This window comes from Eptesicus fuscus, chromosome 8 (assembly GCF_027574615.1).
Source record: "Eptesicus fuscus isolate TK198812 chromosome 8, DD_ASM_mEF_20220401, whole genome shotgun sequence".
In the NCBI taxonomy this organism is placed as follows: Eukaryota; Metazoa; Chordata; class Mammalia; order Chiroptera; family Vespertilionidae; genus Eptesicus; species Eptesicus fuscus.
In genome coordinates, this window is record NC_072480.1 from 49,409,656 (window position 1) to 49,426,662 (window position 17,007).

The following is a 17,007-nucleotide window of genomic DNA, read 5'->3' on the forward strand; positions in this document are numbered from 1 at the left end:
GACATCCAGGTAGGGAAGATAGAATTACAGAACTTTACTGCCTCCACCATAGTTTTCCATTATATGTTTGGAAATTAAAACAATATTAAATAGAAGCTAGTTTGCACAACATTAAATCAATTGGGAATTGATAACTGCTATTCAATTAATTCATAAGTATTAGCAGCTATACCAGCTGTGTGGTAAGACTTGCATTGGTTAAAAAAGAATAAGAAAAATTCCTGCCATCAAGGAACTCACTGTATAATGGGGACTATGAAAATTAAACCAAGGATTGCATTGCAAGTAAAAATGTCTATAAACATATAATCAAGGGGTGAAATAAATACTATTGCAGGAGAGATATCTGCTCTGCTACAGATTTAGAGAAAGGCTAAGAACAGGTAATATTTGTGGTTTACACCTAAATCGCAGAATCCTACAAAGTTCCAGGCACTTAATAGGGGCTCATAATTAGCATATGAATAAATGAATATATGGACAACTGCCAAATAAAAGAGTTAAGACTGGCAAAAAATTTTAAAGTATTTGTACTTGTAGAAAGGAGATGTGTAATGGAGGTATGTGGAGGAAGCTTTCTGACAAAGGAACAAAACATTATCCTATCTAATAAAAGGGTAATATGCAAATTAACCATCACTCCATCACAAAGATGGCAGTGCCCATAGCCACAAGATGGCGGCGCCCAGTCCTCTCAGCCCTGCCAGTGTCCCCCAGTCCTGGGGGGATGGCTGCTGAGAGTGGGCAGCGTGAGTGGCCTGGCGGAACACTTGCGTTGTTGCCCCGGCGATGAGGCAAGCATTCCGCGCCTGGCTGCATATTGGCCTCTGGGCCGGGGAGAGCCTCTGGGCAGCAGGAGCGGAGCAGCCAGGCCCCACAGAGAGCTACTGGTGCATGGATTCGTGTGCAGGGCTACTAGTAAAAGCATAACAAAGAGAAAAAGTTAATGTATGCAGGGGATAACATTCAAGCACTGTGTAGTCATTAGCGTACAGCAGTCCCCCAGTATCTACAGTTTAGATTTTCGTGGTTTTAGTTACCCAACGGCACTGATGGTCCAACAATATTAAATAAAAATTCCTAGAAATAAGCAAATCATAAGTTTTAAATTGCATACCATTCTGAGCAGCAGAATAAAATCTCTTTACGATCAGCTACATCCGGTGCAAGATGTGAATGATTCCTTCATCCTGTATCCATGCTGTATACTCTATCTGCCAATCAGTCACTTGGTAGCAATCTCAGTAGTTGTATTCACGTAACACTTATTTTACTAATAATGGCCCCAAAGCCCAAGAGTAGTGATGCTGGTAATTCAGATAGGCCAAAGAAAAGCTCTGGGGTGCTCCCTTTAAGTGAAAAGATGGGTACAGTAAAAGAAGACATTTTGAGAGAGAGGCCACATTTACATAACTTTTACTAGTATTGTAGCATATTGTTGTAATTCTTCTATTTCATCACTAGTTATTTTTGTTAATCTCTTACTGTGCCTAATTTATAAATTAAACTTTAGCATAGCTACTTATGGATAGGAACCAATACAATATACACAGGCATACCTTGTTCTGTTACACTTCATTTTATTGCACTTCCATGATATGCATGTTAACAAGCTGAAGGTTTGTGGTAACCCTGAGTCCAGCAGGTCTATTAGTGCCATTTCCCAACAGTCTTTGTTCACTTTGTGCCACTGTGTCACCTGCTGGTAATTCTTAAAATATTTCAGAGTTTTAATTAGTATTATATTTGTATGGTGATCAGTGATCTTCGATGTTACTATTGTAATTGTTTTGGGGTGCCATGCCCATAGAAGATGGCAAACTTAGCCGGTAAATGTATCTTCTCACTGCCACTCCTCTTTTTTTCTCTGTTGCCTTGAACCTTCCTGTTCCCTGAGACACAACAATTTTGAAATTAGGCCAACTAAAACCCCACAGTGGCCTCTAAGTGTTCAAGTGAAAGGAAGAGTCATAGGTCTCTTCCTTTAAATCAAAAGCTAGAAATAATTAAACTCAGGGTGGATAGCCCATGAAAAGCCCAGGTAAGCTGAAAGCTAGGTCTCTTGCTCCAGTTTGAGAAGTTGTGAATACAAATGAAGATTCTTAAAGGAAATTAAAAGTGAAGACACAAATGATAAGAAAGTGAAATGGCCTTATTGCTGATACAGAGGAAGTTTTAGTGGTCGGAATAGAAGATCAAAGCAGCCACAACATTCCCTCAAGCCAAAGCCTAATCCAGAGCAAGGTTCTAACTCTCTTTAATCTTGTGAAAGCTGAGAGAGGTTCGAAAGTCACAGAAGAAAAGGCTGAAGCTAGCAGAAGTTGGTTCATGCGGTTTAAGGAAAGAAGCCATCTCCATGAAACAAAAATACAAGGTGAAGCAGCAAGTGCTGATGTAGCAGCTGCACCAAGTTACCCAGATGTAGCGAAGAGAATAAAGGTGGCTACACTGAACAACAGATTTTTATCAAAATGAAATAGCCTTATATGGGAAGAAGATGACACCTAAGGACTTTCATAGCTGGAAAGGAGAATACCTGGTTTCAAAGCTCCAAAGGACAGGCTGACTGTCTTGTTAGAAGCAAATGCACCCGATGACTGTAAGTTGAAGACAATGTTCATTTCCCATTCTGAAAATCCTAGGGCCCTACAGCATGTTGCTCAATGTCCTCTGCCTGTGCTTTACAAATGGAACAACAGATGACTGCACATCTCGTGTACAACAATGTTTACTAAATGTTTTAAGACCACTGTTGAGACCTACTGTTCAGGAAAAAAAAATTTCTTTCAAAATATTACTGCACATTGACAATGCACCCGGTCACCCAAGAGATCTGATGGAGACTTACAATGAGATGAGTGATTTTATGCCTGCAAACACAACATCTGTTCTGCAGCCCATGAAACCAGCATTGACTTAAGATCTTCAAATCTTGTTATTTAAAAGATTCATTTCATAAGGTTGTAGCTGCCATAGATAGTGGGTTCCTCTGATGGATCTGGGCAAAGTAAATTGAAAACCTTCTGGAAAGGATTCACCATTCTAGGTGTGATTAAGAACATCCATGATTCATGGGAAGAGGTCAAAATATCAATACTGACAGGAGTTTGGAAGAAGTTGATTTCAACCTTCATAGATAACTTCAAGGGGTGGAAGTAGTAACTGCAGATGTGGTGGAAATAGCAAGAAAATTAGAAACAGAGCTTGAATATTTGACTGCAATCTCATGGTGAAACTAAGGGATGAGAAGTTGCTTCTTATGGGTGAACTCAGAAAGTGATTTCTTCAGATGGCATCTACTCCTAATGAAGATACTGTGAAGATTGATGAGATAACAACAAAGGATTTTCATGAACTTAGTTGATAAAGCAGTGGCAGGGTTTGAGAGAACTGACTCCAATTTTGAAAGTACTACTTTGGGTAAAACGCTATTAAACAGTGTCACATCCTAAAGAGAAATCAGCGGTGAGAGAAAGAGTGAATCAATGTGGCATACAATAAAGTTTTTATTTTAAGAAATTGCTACAGCCACCTCAGCCTTCAGCAACCACCACACTGATCAGTCAACAACCATCAACACTGAGGTAACACTTTACACCAGAAAAAAAAAAAAAAAGAAAAAAAAGATTTGTTGAAGGCACAGATGATGGGTAGCATTTTTTAGCAATAAAGTATTTTTAATGTACATTGGATTTTTTAGACATAACACTATTGAATACTTAATGATTACAGTATACCAGTAGTGTAATATGCACTGAGAAATGCCCCCCCCCCCAAATCTTCTAACTCTCTTTAATGTAACATTACTTTATTGCAGTGGTCTGGAATGGAACCCTCAATGCTTCTGAGGTATGTCTCCATACAGTTGGGTATTATCCATGATTTAAGGCATTGAGTAGGGGATCTTATAATATAACCCCCATTGATATAACCCCCACATTTTTTAGTAGAAGAGGAGAGAAATGTGGCTGAGAATGTATTAAATACAGAGGCAATGTCACAAAGAGTTTTCTTAACCATGAGTCAGATGTTTTTTTCTTTAAAGCAAAGCAGAGGCAGTAAAAGTTTCAGTGATAAAGTGACATGGTTAGATTTTCAATTTAGAACGATCCCTGTGACAGTAAAAGAGATAGTGGATTGGAAGGCTTCAAACCTGGAAGCATAGATAAGAGCTCTGGACAGTTATAATAGTTTAGGTTAATAATGAAAGCTGATTTGTCAGTGACAAAGAGTAAGGAAAAGAGGGGAGATGAGTTAGAGTTCATCTTGTCATGGGAAATGAGAAAAGGAGATGCTTTTGTATTTCTGACTCTGGAGCCTGCATGGAATGTTTGACTTGATTCAAAATACACAGAGGATAGACACCAGGACAAAATATTGGAGTTTGGGATAGTTTCATTTCGAACATCACCATTTTCAAGTACCTGTGGATATTCCAAGTGAAGATTCATTGTAATGCCAAAAAAAAAATAGATTTGGAATTTGGGAGAGAGACATTTATGGAGTTCTATAAATCTGTGACTCATAGTGTATAGTAGACATCCTGAGCAGGGTTAAAATCTGAGGGTGTAGAAAATGATGAGTTACAAACACAAAATGCAGCAGAATATAATGTAAAAATACCAATATTTCACAGTCGTTAGAGGATAAACCCATAAAAAATTGAGAATTTCAGCGTGATTATGGCATGCAAGGGGACAGATAACATAAAACTTATAGAAAAGGAAATAACATTGTTGAATGACATAGAAGTGTCAAGAAAGAAAAATTATGAAAGCTATTAATTGTATTTGTATGAAATTAAAATTACCTATGTATAGGATTTTTAATAATATAAACAACAAATTAAGATAACTAGGCTGAGAAGTTTGGCATTAAAAGATGAGAAAAATAATTAGATAAATAGGATTTTCTTTTATTACTGGAGAAACACATAATAATGGTGATATTGCCCTGGCAGTGTGGCTCAGTTGGTTGAGCAACATCCCAGCCACTGAGAAGTCGCCAGTTTGATTCCAGGTCAGGGCATATGTTGAGGTTCAATCTCCAGTGGGAGATGTGCAGGAGGTAGCAGATAGATGGTTCTCTCTTTCTCTCCCTCTCCCTTCCTCTCTCTATAAAATCAATAAAAACATATTAAAAATAATGGTGATATCAATATATTCTTAAATTACTATAATATAATCACACACAAAGAAATTAAAAGAAGTAATAACTTATACTTAGTATGTTGCAATGTGAATTTATGTTTAATCTTATTATTTAAAATGTAATTAATATATAGTAAGCTTTTATAAACAAAATTTTCATCCAAACAAAAACCACATTTTCAATGTTTTAATAATTGAGCTCACTATATTTAATTTAAGGCATTAATTGAATACACACACACACACACACCACAGTAGAAAATCTATTATAATTGTTTCATGAAGAAAATACATATTGACCTTAAAATTAAAGACTGCCAGGAGCAAAACACTGCTGCCAAGAGTGACAAAGATAAATTGTAATAAATTCATCTCTGAAGACTTTCCATGATTAGAAGTAAATGCAAATGGTTAAAATAATTTTCAATAAATGGTAATATTATTAATTCTGTATGACATTTTTATTTAATAAATACTTAAGGGACAATTCATTTACATCTCAAAGATACATTGGATATATATTTAAAGTACTGTACCAAGTGTTTTCCCAAGATTAGCAAACATAGTATTCTTACCATCTTTCTCATACTTTATTAAAGCCTTAGATCAAACTTTAAGAACTCAAGAAAGGTAAACTTCAGGTGAAATATTGTCAGTAAACAGAGTAAATTTAAGGTGTCATATTTTTCTGGGGGAAAATAATTATTACAATATATTTATTTTCAAGAGAAAAAAAAGAAAGATTAAAAGAAACTTCCTCCTTTGCATTTCTAGAATTTTTGTAGATATTAAAAATTGCAACCCTAAGTTATGGGAAATACATGGGTAGAAGAGAAAAGAATAAAAGCAAAACCTAGGAGCTCCAGAAAACAGTCATTCTACCTTAGAAGGTATTCTAGAAAAAAAGAAAAAAGATGCAATAAACTGGGGAGAAAACATCTAGGAATAAGTTTATTTTTAGGCCTTACATTCTAATCAAGGAAATACTGCAAAGATTGGTAGATGTGTTCAACCCCTGGAACCATTTCATGCTCACATGAACTAAATTACATCAATTAAAAAGTCATCCTTACTTAACCTAATTAATGTGATAGCAGAAGCAAACTACCAGTATATACCATTGCTTTTGATTTTAGTTTTTAAGAAGTCTTTTTATGGTAAATTACTTATAGTTTGGGTGGAAAGATGCATTTAAAACAAAACAAAAAACTGATTTTACAGATTAAATATAGAATGTGTTTTCTAGCCATTAGGATTCTGGTGGAGTAAATCATTTGCCCTTTTTCCCCCATTTACAACATCACCCCTCTATTCTTAGTAGTCCATCAGTAAATATTTTGCAATATACAAAGTGAAAATTTCCTTTAAAAGAAAATAACCCACTATGAAACATTTATATCTAGGTCACCTAGGTGTGAAGATATAAGTAGACAGAAACTTGTGAGTCAGAAATTTGTAATCATATCCTGAAACTTAGAATGCATTACTTACTCCTGATATACTATGCTCATAAGATTTACAAAGGCCTGGCTTATCTTAAAGATTTTTCAAAAATGCATCATCTATCATGTATTTATTCTTTAGGGTTTTTTTATTTTTTAAAATTGATTTCAGAGAGGAAGGGAGAGGGAGAGAAAGATGGAAACATCAATGATGAGAGAATCATTGATCAGCTGCCTCCTGCACGTCCTAACCCTCCCACCCCCCCCCCCCAGAGATTGAGCCTGCAACCGGGGCATGTGCTCTTGACTGGAATCGAACCTGGGACCCTTCAGTCTGCATGTTGATGCTCTATCCAATGAGCTAAACCAGCTAGGGTTATCCTTCAGTTCTTTATATCAAGATTATTTAGCCCTGAAATTAGGAAAGTTAGAATACTAAAATACCTACTTATTCTCCCTGCATCAACACAGCTGTATGCCCTACCACAATCCATGGTTTTGTTGTGTACAAGATCACAGACCTTGTATATTGTTTATCAGTGGATTGACCTGTTTTACTCTGTGGGTGAGTGCCAGGATTCACTGGAGAGCTCCCTCTATAATCCTCAATTGGTTTTATTCTAACAACACAAAATGAGAAGGTCTTCAGATAAAACAGTTTTATTAGGTACCTCGGTTCATGTCTGGGGAAAAAATAGAGAATAAAAAGGCAAAGGTTTCCCTTGTTAAATTTGCTCTACTGGGAAAAGAAAGGTAAATAAATGGATGGATGATTACACCAATCAGACATCTAGGCTGAGATCAGGAAGCTTTTTGGAAGATAATAACTGAGCTAAGATGTGCAGGATCATTTGGAGTGCACCGAGGGAGGGAAGGAGAGAAAGGGCACTGTGCGGTGGATGGAAACATGCACAGAATCACAAACATTGAATGAGGATGGTGTGATGAATTCCAAACACAAATCAAAGATCTCTTATTGCAATAATCCTTACATATAAACAGAAACTTTTATTGTTCCACTCAAACTTGTTCTTCCCACACACTTTCCCGTATTACACCCATCATCTACCCTAAAGCAAAAACTCTAGAATGATTATAAATTCCTATCTTTCTCTCATCTCTCAATCTCAATGCACTACCAAGTCTATTTGTTTCTGCCTCCAAAATATATCTAGTACCCATCCACATCTCTGCATCTTCCCAAGCATCCACCTAAGTAAGGCCACATTCATTCCTTAATTCAATAACTGCAATAACCTTCTCTCTGTCCCCCATGTATCCATTTTTAGTAATCTAGGAATTATTTTCCATGCACCAGCAAGGAGAATATTTTCAAAACCCAGATAAGATCATTCTTCAGTTAAAACTCTTAAATGACTATCCATCAAAACAAAGATAAAATCTAAACTCTTGACCTTAAAATATGACCTTTGTGTTCATATCATCTTACTCTCACTCATTTATTATTACACTAAGCTGTCCTGTATCACTTCCATGACTTCATCAAGTACTTGGGGAACTTTTCCTTTGCAACTCCACCCTGTCTCAGAGTCCTAGCACTGGTGATGATGTCATCCCCATTTTAGATCTTTAGTTAAGATTCTTCTCTGCAGTTGTACTGAAACTCAATCTCAAATAACCTAACCCCTCATTCCTGTTTCTATCCTTCTATCCCTTACTTTTCCTGGCTGTTACATTACTTTTGTTTCCTTCATTATATATATATATATATATATATATATATATATATATATATATATATCTATCTATATCTTAGTGTCCCTACCGTGTGTGTGTGTGTGTGTGTGTGTGTATTTTACTCCCAATCCCCTTGTAAGTTTTCATGGCCATAGTGAAAAATAATTTTTTGCATTATTTTCCTTTAAGCCCTTGTGTGAAGATATTTTATTTTAATACAGAGGACAGTGGAAATAAAATGTTAAGAAATTCCTCAATGTCCAATAAAACCCAATTTAGAAAACTTTTGTGTAAATAAAACCTTTGCTGCCAATATAACTTGAAATAGTTTGAAAATATTCTGCCATGAAGAAACCGCTCTTTAAGTAGTGGCTAGCACACTCACACTACATGAGAACATGTCTTTCACACAAATGTGCCTAATATGTTACAGCTGAATCAATGCTGAAGTGTTACTGAATATTTTATCATGAAAAGGTGTTAATTTGAAAAGATTTCCTAAAGAGGTTTCTCTTTTTTTTTGTTTTTTTTGTTTGTTTGTTTGTTTGTTTGTTTTGGATGAGGGTGAAGGCAGAGGAAAATGGCAAGGTACTGGAGGGTAGAGTAAATGAGTAAAATTACAGAAAGTCTTGGAAAGGGAAGCAAGGAGATCATGAACTGTGAGAAGAAGATAAGTTAGCTGTGAGGACCACTATCCCCATCATTCAGAATGAATATGTTGTAGTTGGGCACTCACATCAAACGCTGTACTAGATGATCTCTCAAATCCATGTTTTCAGTTGCAGGGAACTATGTAGACTTAGCCTCAGGAGGATAGATTGATTTGTAGTTATTATAATCTGTATTCAAAGCAGGTTTTCAACTGCAGCTCCCTGAACAGGAATAAAGGTTGCTAGGTCAGAATGTTTCGTCTTAATGAATAATTTATATTACACTAAATCACATGTTGAGCTGTGGGAAGTACTACTGCAGATGAATATTTTGAAGTAAGAATCCAGCTTTAAATTTTTACTTACCTCAGTTGAAGGAAAAAAAAATGTTTAGTTTCCTTCCAAAGGAATCAGGAAGCCCTTGAAAAAGATAAATTGACTACCATGTCAAGTGCAGATAATTTTATTTTACTTATAAAAGGAACAAAAATCCTAATGAAAACAAAAATGTTAACCATTCATGAAATCTAAAAATCACATGAAATTTCTACTGAAAGCAAAAGTCTATTTTAAACTAGACAAGTCTAATAAAATATAATTTTAGGATATATTAGATTTTCTGGATTCTCTCTGGTCTCAAACCAAATGTGGCAACATACTTCAACAAAATTGTTAAATCATCAAATGTCTTGCTACTACCAGGATATTCAGCAAAAAGAAAACTCTCTATTTATCAATATCCACTTTGCTGTTAGAACAAAGTACTATATTTCCTCCTCCTATCCTTTGCTCAAATGTTTTAGTCATCTCAAAGTTTCAGAGAAATAAAATGCAACCACATAGGTCTGCTAGACACAGTTTCCTTCCACTACTGGCATAGTGGCATAGTAAGGTGGTAAGTATACAACAAATACTGACATTAATTTACATTAAGTTAAATATATAAATATGCATACATTAAATATATATAAATTCATATATATGTATATAGTATGTATAGCATTTCCCATCATGCAGAAGTGATTAGAAAAATAATAAATTGCTAACATTTTCAGTGCTTACTATGAGTAATGTACTGTATTAAATTATTTTTCCCATAGCCTAATATGACCTTCACAACAACATAACATGGGGAAGGATCTATGAGCATATGAGAAATTACAGCACTATGGTTTATTAAAAAGGCCAACTTATACCAGGCCATGCTGTTTGTAAACAGCAGAGAGTAATTTCTATACATGTCTGATCAAGAGTCCACAGTCTTAATTTACTTCTATTTTGTCAATTCTAAAAAGAAATAGAAGGAAGAAACAACATAAATGACTTCAAAATGGCCTCTATTGCACTCAACTATGTGACAGAATGGAAAGACCCAGGCCTGCTATCAGATCCTCATTGTATCGGTTTTATTGGTTTGTATAGATCCCTGGACTTAAGGACCTACTGAGGGTTTTTGTCATGAACAGGTATAGGACAATTTTTTCACAATTACAGATGCAATTAACAACTACTATAACTTATGTTTTAAAATTGTTGAAATTTTAATAAGAATCCAAAACAGTAAGTATAATTATTAATTGTGACATATGCATGATTTTCAGGGTCCTTATGTGAGTGCTGTTGAAGATCTAAATTCTGGTACCAAATACAGCTGTACTTGAAAACTGGTTTAACTCTTCATTATCTATGTAACTTTATATAACTTATATAATGTTTCTAAGCCACAGGTTACTAAACTGTAAAATGATGATATTATTGGTTGTTGGGTGTGGGCCTGGGGTGTGGGTGGGAGGGCGGGGGCAGGCTGAGAGAGGTCAATGGGGAAAAAAGGGGACGTATGTAATAATTTCAACAATAAATATTTTTTAAAATGTCATATGCAAAAGTCCCTGTATTGTGCCTTATCCTAACTAAATACAAAATCATGTTTAGCCCTGATGAAAAAGAAACTGGATGTACTTGAAGTTTAATGAGATTAAAATAATTATTTTTAAAGCAACCTATTCAATAATGATTGAATAATGGTATCTATTTCTTACTCTGTTTCATATTTTACAATGGGTGCTGTTTTTCTCTTTTCTTGATAGACTGTTTTATGTCCCTTGTTGAAAGAGGAGGCTTTTATAAACTAAGAAGCCATTTTTCATATCTAAATTTATTTTATATGGTTATTATACCCTCAAATTCTTTATCTAAACTTCAGATGAATAATACCCACAAATTAATGCTTGAAGACTGTTTTGAAATGATAAAGAGTAGACTTGTAAACCTTATGATTTCTATATTGTGCAGTCCAGAACTATATAAAAAGAGATGTGGAGCATAAGAAGTATTTTACTCATTATACATGACGAGAATTACTGACCTTCAAGATAGTCCCACTAATACCGTTCTCTTTGGCTTTCAGTGATTCACTCGCCATTTTGCTGTTGGCTTCCACAATGCTAGAGCATAAAATACATGTGGACATCATGTATAATCACGGAGTCTAGGTTTCCCATAATTATTTTGAAATAGTAGCTGAGCTTACTCTCTCAAGTTACTGCAACATTGTGGTCAAATATATGACAAGCCAAAATTCTTAAGTGCATACATTTTCAAGTAGGGCAGGAAAGGGAGGGGGATCTTGCTTATCAATAATAGAATATTAGCTGAAACCGGTTTGGCTCAGTGGATAGAGCGTCGGTCTGTGGACTGAAGGGTCCCAGGTTCGATTCCGGTCAAGGGCTTGTACCTTGGTTGCGGGCACATCCCCAGTACGGGTTGTGCAGGAGGCAGCTGATCGATGTTTCTCTCTCATCGATGTTTCTAGCTCTCTATCCCTCTCCCTTCCTCTCTGTAAAAAATAAAATCAATAAAATATATATTTAAAATAATAATAATAATAATAGAATATTAAATTATGATCAAGGGAAACTTTTTTTTTTTTCAGAATCACATATATGATGCCAGTGTTGAATATGTTGGACAAAACAATGTTGTTTGAAGTAGAGACCAGTTTCAGGGTGAGGGACACTCCAACAGATTATGGAGTTCTATATAACTGGGGATGTGCAGAAGTGGAACTGCTGGGAACAGTGAAGATGGTTTGTTTCTTTGTTTAATTTGTCAGTTTCACAGGAGCAGGCTACATAAATAAGAATGGTTCCCACTTGTTTTCATGGGATCACAGGCTCTTCCTCTGGGAAATATTGGAGGAAAAAAAACCACAGGTTACCATGATTTCTTTGATATTGTCCTTTTTGACTGATTCTACATGGAAGGAAAGAAAACACATGTTGATGGATGATTTTTCAGACTCCAAATCTCCCTGTTTACCAAGAAAAAGATGGATTTTAAAAAATCGTTTTAGGTGGCATAGCAGAATTCTAAATGTTCATTTGCATAAACCTGACAACCTGCTGATGATAGCCATTAATTTATTCTTAGTTTTAGCCTTACCTAATAATGCAAAAATTATCAAAAGAAACTTGTTTGGAAGAAACATAAAGTTTCTACTGACAAAAATTGTTATGTTTTATATTTCAGTTTGACAACAAAAATGTTGAATTTTAGATCAATTGAAAATCCTGATGAAAATTATCTCATAACATACACACACACACACACACACACACACACACACACACACACATTGTTGAACTAATTGGAATGTTTCAGTAAAATGGAAATTCATTTATAGCCAGAATGCTCTCTCATATAAAAATCGGATCTGAATGTATTATTTTATGATAAATGTTTAGGGGAATTGAGGACAGAATTCTGAAATGTTATATTGGTTAAATGAGACTTTAGCATAATGTTCCTAGTCCCTAGATCCCAATAAACTTGAAATGGTGTTATTTTGTATGAGAGCAAAAGAGAAAATACACAAGCAAATGTTTTGCTTTGTGGTTAGCAGATTTAAAATGATAAAATCGCTAAGATGTAATGCACAAAAATAGTGCTTAGGGAACCACAGAATTGTATATTTTACCTGGAATGTAGCTTGAGGGACAAGCCTGTGAAATACGTAAGGTCGCACCATTTGGTATAGTGCTCTGTAAATACTTTACCTTTCCAGAAGCCGTACATTTCTTGGCAAAGGATATTCCTTATCCTCACTTTACATTCTGCTCAGCATGAAAGCAGGCCCTCCAAATAATTTTAAGTATACGTTTGATGGTGAACAACTGGTATGGTGAATAAGTGTCTACTGTAACATAGAATTTACATTCAACCTGTAGAATATTTCCTTATAGATAATGTTGTGTATTGGTTTGGCATGATTTGAAATCGACTTGTTTATGACTGAAGTGAAGTTGTTTTGCTCTAAGGGTGAATTTGTTTACATTGAGGAAGCTGCCTCAGGATTTGTCATCTACATCTGTTGTTGATAAGCACTCAGTAGCTCAGCTGTTGGCAGGTACCACTGGGGACTTATGGATAACATGTGGCAGAGTGGCTATGATGTAAGGAAGCAAGGATGCTTGGTCTGGGCAAGCTACTCTCTGGTGATCTAAATAGTTCTCTGAATATCTTGAGATACTTGTTCCTGCCATGGTTAGGCAACTCTTGGTCGGCAGTTGTATTAAACCATGTAGTCTTAGGAAGAGGAGGGATAGGAGCTGCTGCTTTGGCAAGGCCGCTCCAGGCTGTGATGTAAGCCATTTTATGTGTATTGGTTTTATGTCTACTAGATAGTATGTCAGCAGCAAGAGACCTGAACCAGCAGCTAATACCCAGCTTATAGCTGGACAGACTGACTCTACCTAGAACTAACTCATGGAAAGTTAACCTCAACTAAATTTGGACTTATTGCTGTCATCTTCCCTTTTTCTGGAACAATAGTGTAATTAATCTATCATTGGTTTGGAGTGTCATTTCTTTATTGACTTGTTAAGAAACATTATTCTGTATGCTATTGGCTTGTGAAGTATTAGTATTATAAATTACAAGTCCCACTGTAAAACTGTGTTAAATATATTATTGGCAAGGACAATCTGTCTAAGCATAATTGCCCCAGACAAAATGAATTAAATATTTATTTTTAAAAAAATATTTTTTATTGATTTCAGAGGGGAAGGGAGAGGGAGAAGGAGATAGAAACATCAATGATGAGAGAGAATCATTGATTGGCTGCCTCCTGCAAGATTCTAGTTGGGACTGAGCCCACAACCTAGGCATGTGCCCCTTGATTGGAATCAAACCTGGGACCCTTCAGTCCGCAGACTGATGCTCTATCCACTGAGGCAAACCAGCTAGGCCTGAACATTTCTTATTTGTAGAGTTTTCTATTTACATTATGAGGTGAAAGTAATATTTCTAAGCAAGTAGATTTCCCATATGATTGGAATGTAGAATGAAATAATCAACAACATGTTTCTCTTTGCATTTGGATAGATTTTTTAGACCACATTTTTTGGCATTTTCTTTTTCTAAAATGGCACACATCACATCTGAGGTTAATTGAATGAAACTGTTAAGTATTTCTCTAAAAAACTACTTCAAAGAGCAGCAACTAATTGCAAAATTTGATACAGTGGGGCTTCTTTAAAATATGTTTCATGTGTATAATTTTTTTTTTCCATCATCATGTAAATAATTTTTATGGCTTCAAGCTAATTCTGTAAATTCTGGGAGGTGAGGGGGTGGGGAGGGAAGCTCCTAAAATAACACTGGAAATCCCAACAGGGCCACTTAAGTAAAATGAGTCAATGGCTTAGTTACTCACAAGTTACAGAAATATCTTGCTTCAGAATTCACAAAAATCTATTTTTTCTAACTAAGATAATTCATTTACAAACTGTGTGTGGCACACTGTTATATATTTTTATAGGGATTAACATATTTATATTGAAAAAGTTTGCATTAACAATCTCACCCCTATTCTTTTTTCCACTTGAATTGTTCATTGCCTGACTATTGATCATTTTATTACTAAATGTTCAATTTAGCGTACTAATAAAAACTTACTTCAAGCTATCTTAAAGAACATAAAAGAGGAGGAGGGATATTTCATTTGCACCACTATGTAGGAAGCTTTCCAACATCCCTACTAGATATTTATTACTATGCAACATCAACAATTGGTTTTCAGAAGTTAATGCAAATATCAACTTTGTCTTGTGATTATGCCACAGAAAATCTGTCCTATAGTACTTTTAAGGTAGCAGAGCAGTTATTCTTAAATTATTTAAGTGTGAAAGATGACTTTTTAATGCCACTTCAATGAAGTGACTCTGACTTTAGGACCCTTCGCCACATCGAAGAAATAGGAAATTCTTGTAGAAATTTCCTCAACCCATCATGAGTCATACAAATGAAGAAAAGATTCTTCAGAGACTCATAGGTAAAACACTCCTAGAAAATGGAATATAAACACAGTGGTTATTCATTCTTAGGAACTGCTATTTATTCCTTTTCATTGTCTTCTGCACTAACTCAAAAGAAGAAAAAATCCTCCAACAAAGTGTACTTTTTGTTTACCTTTTTACTTTGTTCAATCACTAACTCATTCATTCATTCATTCATTCATTCAATACCTATTGAGCACTTCTTCTGTGTCAGATATAATTTGTATCCTTTGGGAATAGAGCAATGAATGAAACAAAGTTGGCTATTATGTCAAGGGAGTGGGTCCGTAGAAGTGCCTAGTAGGAGGAGCTAAGTGGGATGAAGCAAAATAAAACAAAGGAAGGAAGTAGCAGAAATTATTTGGATAGTGTGGGTGACTTCCTCAGTAGGCTGATACTGGAGCTGAAGCCTGAATTAATTTAAGGAGCAATCCAAGTACCCATATGTGTGATGAGCATCCAGACAGAGGGAATAGTACCTGCTAAGACTTAGGCAAGAGCATGCTTGATGCACTTCAGAAAGAGCAAGAATTACTGAGGCTATATTCTAAGGAGGCAATCAGAATAATCTCTACAAAAAAACAACTATAAAGATGGATAAAATCAACAGAAACAAACATTTCAGTGTGCTGGAAATGGCTTGAATTCACATAATAATGAAAGTACTTATTCTTGAACAAAATGCTGAACTTGCAGTAAAAACATGAAATTTGCAGCTTTTTTCCCTAGTCATGCTCCCATCAACCCCTATCTTCTAACTCCCATTAGAAGGCATAAAGTTTCTACAGGAGAGGGAGCGTCAATGCTGAGTCCTGGCTTCTTTCTGTCATGGAGCAATGAACCTCACTCAGTTTTGAGCATTGGCCAATGCAACGGAATTGTCTGTGCACTTAGAGGTGCATCAGTGGGGAAGGCCACCAGCTCTACCTGAGGTTCCTTTCTTGGTTGAGACAAACATACATGACTTGAGGTAGTATGCCTGCACAGAGGAGACCAGAGAGGGCTTAAGCTTCCCTAACACTCATGGCCAACCCTGAATCTGTGCTTATACTCACTGAGGAGCAGCAACAAGGACCTGAGAAATGTGCAAGCCAGGGCAGCCATAAAAACCCCGAGTGCACGTTCCTACCCACCGAGGGATCCATCATGTAGATAGAGGGTGACTTACTGATTTAAGATGCTTGAGCACAACTCTGCCCAATCACTAGAGGACCACTAAGTTATACAAAGACAAGTACAAACCCTGAGAGAACAGGCTTAGAAAACAAAAAAACTAAGGAGAAACGTAAGCTGCTAAACATTGCAGGAAAAACTGATTTTACAGACCTAGACTGGGCAGGCTACTAAATAAGAAAACAGCAAGCAAAACACACACACACACACACACACACACACACACACACACACACACCAAACAAACAAACAAACAAACAAACAAAAAACAGCAACAGTGACCTTCAGAGGGGGAAAAAATAAACATTAAAAACTCTGCATTTCAGAAGATACCATGAAGTATCATATTTATCCTTAGTTTCTCCTGCTGGACTAAGAAGTTGCTCCCATAAATCTTAAAGGCGTCTGTCATTCCTTCTGCCACTTCTGTATGGAGTGACCTGTGTGGAACTATGCAGTCAGTGTACGTCTTATCAGTGGAATAAAATCTCATTTGAGTTTTGCCCAAGAACTGTTGAAGTCTATTTTCTCATTTGGCTAAGATATGTTTGGGATTGCT